The 4,500-nt window shown below is 34.4% G+C and overlaps 1 long non-coding RNA gene and 1 pseudogene across 1 annotated transcript; both read left to right on the plus strand.

The window, feature by feature from the left end:
- The first annotated feature begins 473 nt into the window (after positions 1–473).
- LOC133833031 (uncharacterized) lies at positions 474–4,117 on the plus strand. The gene is made up of 4 exons (XR_009892579.1): positions 474–832; positions 2,258–2,742; positions 2,826–3,014; positions 3,876–4,117. It is a non-coding gene; the product is annotated as an uncharacterized LOC133833031 (long non-coding RNA).
- Positions 2,011–2,091, plus strand: LOC133813362 (small nucleolar RNA snoR128; annotated as a pseudogene).
- Positions 4,118–4,500: the final 383 nt, after the last annotated feature.

The following is a 4,500-nucleotide window of genomic DNA, read 5'->3' on the forward strand; positions in this document are numbered from 1 at the left end:
TATCAACTCCACTAGGCAACAACAAAGCTCTCAAGAAAGAGGACAGCTCACCAAAAGCAGATGAATCGAAGTTTAGAAGTTTAATTGGCAGCTTACTCTATCTAATAGCTACAAGACCAAGCATTATGTATGCAGTCAGTCTCCTATCAAGATTCACTACACCAAATACCCATTTCCATAACACATGAATATAATACTAATAAAAAAGTGTTATGCTAGAGTACTATAATGGGCCACTTTGTGAAAAAAAGGGCGGTAATTAATAATACTCCATCCCGCGCCACTTACATTTTTTTTCATTAGTGACCTGAAAATTTGTGAGACCCAAGAGAGACCCAATTCTCATACCTTTTTTCGCCTTCTTCTTCTCGTCTCTCTCTTCCCTTCGCCCTAGCCACACTCCCGTAACCATCATCATCCTCAGCTCCGACCACCTAACCACACCACAAGAATTTTATTCTCAATCTTCCTCTCTCCCATTTCTCCTCATCCCCGATTGTCTCATCCATTTCTCCAATCATCCTCATGGATTTCTAGCAATCATTCTCGCGACTTCTCTAAACCACCTGAAAAGCTTTCGTATCCTCAACAAATAGATATGTTCTTACTCAGCTGCTTAAAAATTCTTTCAATCCAATTGAAATAAAGCACTGGTGGTGCCTCGCCGGAACAATCACCGTCACCTCCACCAATTCTGTCCCCCAAACTTTGCTCTGTCCAAGGACAATGGTGGCTGGTGTAATCCTCTGCTCTAGCACTTCGATTTGGCCGAGCCTGCTTTCCTTCAAATTGCTCAGTACCGTGCTGGAATTGTGCCAGTTGTATTCAGAAGGTAACACAACACAAACTCTTCTCTCTTTTCTTTTCTTTTTTTTTTCTATTTATTTTTATTTTTTGAAATTTTAAATGGAAAAAAATTAGTTTAATTGCTATAATTGATTAGTATGATAGTGATGATATTTTCTCTTCACAAAAAGACCGAACAAGAAATTATAAGTTTTACACTATAGCTAATTTGTAAATACAGTTTCAAGGTGTGAGAACATACAAATCCATTTAAGATGATATTATATTTTGTTCTTTTCAAAATTTGGTGTGCATATAAACTGTTTGATTAAATTCCTTAATAACCTGTAATTCTATTTTCTTGTGTATGTACGGATTTTGACTCAAGCTTTGATGCTTGCCTAAAGAACTGCCCACTTCTCTGTTCCACATTCCTAATCTAAGTACCCTCAACTACTCCACTAAGCCCAATCATGTCATCACCTCCGTTAGAATCGAAGACAAGCCTCCTTCTTCTTCCACCACCACCACCACCATCGGCTAGCTATATGCATATATATGAGATATGTTAATCAGTTTGATATCATAGTGATCAATTTTATGAGTTTTGGAATTTTAATGATTGTAAGTGTTAGTGTAAGACCTGTGTATTTATGCTCTTTAGCTATAAATATATATAAATGGCTTTATGAGTGTGAATGAGGTAAGTTTTAGTTATATATAGTGGGATGTGCTCTGTTCCATAATTTTACTGCTTTTGATGGTCTTGCTTGCCTTTTTAAAGTATATATTACTAATCTTTTAAATAATGCATTAGAAGTGTTTGAATAAATGCTTCACTAAGATATATGTGAATAATATCTTTAAACTAAACTGACAATATTCAAATTTATTAGAGGTGTAATATTTTCAGTTTTATTCCCCAATTGATACTTGATTTATCTAAGTTTTGCATAGATGGTATTAATTTGTTGTTATTCGTAGACTTTATGCAAATGGTAAGTATCTTTAATATCTTTAAATAAACTTATGATTCTCAATAAAGTGATATTTTATATCAGTTAAAATGAGTGGCTCATATATATGTACAATTTAGGAGATATAAGTAACAAAGATTATCATGTGTTTATTTTTCTCCAATCCCACTACAAAAGCTCACCTTATTGGGCTCCACAACAACTATAAATTATCATGTGTTTAAAAATGATGTTTGTTTTTATCTACTTGCTATGATGAGATCAGGAAGTGATGAAAGTTAAACTTATTTGCTTTATGAGTCGTTATCCTGAGCGGTTACCTGAGCAACACAAGGTTCTCCAGAAGCATAGTTTCTTAGTAGATAAGATGAGGGTAGAACACCGTTTCATGTCTATTGTTATGCTTGTTGTTTGTTGATATATACACATGCATACTGACATGTCAGTATACTTAGTTTAATTGTCATTAACAGATAATTTTTCACTACTTGCAGTTTGAATCCGAAGACACTTACTCTTTCTTACTTTTTGGTGGCGGTGCCTTGCTTACCCTGTGGCTAGCATCAACTGTTGTTGGAGCAATTGATTCTATCCTGGTGGTGTGTAGGCTTTTCCTTAGCATCTTTGTTTTTCAATCAAGTCAATAGATTGTTTTTCCCTAAGTTGACATATTGATGATATGCTTAATTCAATGAAATGAATCAGTTCCCCAAATTGTTGGAGATTGTTGGGCTTGGGTCGTGTGACAGGGAGGCTCGACTCGTGGGTCTACGACGTGGCTCGCTCGTGGGTGCGACGGTGCTTGTGGTGGTGGGTCTACGGCGTGGCTCGCTCTACCAGTGCCATACTCAAAGTCTGGAAGTCTGGGGCTGCTTATGAGGCCATGGCCAAACTCATCACTAAATAAATTTAAATCCATATATGGATATTACATGTAGCTACTCAGCTGGAGTTTTGGAGTTCTGATAACTTTTTGGAGGTGGGTTTTTGAGTTTTGTTGAAGGGTTTTTCTTATAGTTATTTTCCTACTTTCATTAATACAACTTTCTTTGTTCTTGCCAGAAATTTTTCTGTGGTGGGCGATTCATTTTTGGCCCCGATGCAGCGTCCGTGCTTCTACCTGTATTTCTTATAGCTGGGCCTGCAATTGCCTTTTGTGTAAAGGTTTTTTATGAAATAGATCACATGAGGTACTACTATAAAAGTAACTGGAATCTCGTATTGGTCGTTGGCGCAATTCTTACTCTTTTGGTAAGTATTTTATTTCTTCTTTCTAGCATTGATATCTTCTAAGAGGAAAGATTTCTGGGTAATTATAATGTTTATTTTAATATATTTCTTTTCAATCACACTCTACATCTTGTGATTATACTTTGCCACTATGGCAATCGTTTTCCTAGGCTGTTTTCCAATTTCTTTTACCATTTGAAAAATTCTTTCAGTTATTTGTTCCACAATTCTTCTCACGTATAACTGAGTTAAAAAAAATCCTTTGATCAACTTTATAGAAAGTATCACTATAAATTTGAAATCCGTTAGCTATAGTATAGAAAAATTATTTTGTATAATTAATAGTATAGTAATGTAATTTGTAATATAAATTAAATTTTTTCTATTAAAAAATATTATCACTTTAAGCATATTTCTTTTGGCACAATAGGTCCAGTTTCGATCTTGAACTAACTCACTCTACTTAATAGGCCGAAGTCTATTTGGTAATTTTTTTTAATAGCCAGTAGCATCTTAAGTTTACATGGACAAATAATAGTCTATAATAGGACTTAATTGCTAGGATCTTAAGTTTACCTTTTTCGGAGTTGTAGGTGTATATTGGATTGGAGTACTAGGAATTTTAAAAAGCGTTATGACATAGGTAAGGCAAGTTTAGCTTTTGAAAATTGACTCAATGATAAGAGTGACCAGTGTAATTTCCTCTTAATTATGATTCATTTTCTTCTGAATGTAATAAACTTGGGATAAGTTTCTGTAATAAGTTGCTTTATGTGTGTCTTTTTCTTAGAATGAACCTAATTGTGAGAGAGTACATGGAGCTCTTTGTGTTTGTTTATATTGTTTACTTTGACATAATCTAACAAATGGACAAATCTGCAGGACTTGACATTTCTCTTCCAAACATCTAGTAGAGATCCGGGTATTGTTCCTAGAAATACAAGGCCTCTTGAACTAGATGAAGTTGATGTTCCTACACCGTCAATGAATAAAACTTTAGAGTAAGCATACTTGAGTCATGGAGGACCCCAGAACCCTTTCTAGTTAGCATTCCAAAGCTAATAAGGAATTGATTGGAACGTTAATATGTGCCATAGAAATTTTGCGATCAAGCTTGGTGATTGGGCAAATATTATCACTGGTCAAAATGGAAGTAAGGCTTTCTCTTTGTTTATCTTGTTATTAACATTTGAAGTAGTTTTTGAGTCTTACATGACAACTGAGTATAGGTTTGTATTCTCCTATGCGTACTATTTCCCTTATTTTGAAATGTATAAAAATAATCCAAATAAAGATATTCATCAAATAATCAAACATGGAGATAAAGTGAAGATGTTTCCCATTTAGGATTGCAATTCTATTTTCTTTCTCATACATGATTATTGTCTATTTCTCCCTAAATCTCTATCCCTATATCTTTCTATTTATCTTTTTTCTGTTGGTCTTTTATTTCTTGAATATGGGACCATTGTATTTAGTTTCACAATCACCAATTTCTCACAGTCGT

This window comes from Humulus lupulus, chromosome 1 (assembly GCF_963169125.1).
Source record: "Humulus lupulus chromosome 1, drHumLupu1.1, whole genome shotgun sequence".
NCBI classification, from domain to species: domain Eukaryota; kingdom Viridiplantae; phylum Streptophyta; class Magnoliopsida; order Rosales; family Cannabaceae; genus Humulus; species Humulus lupulus.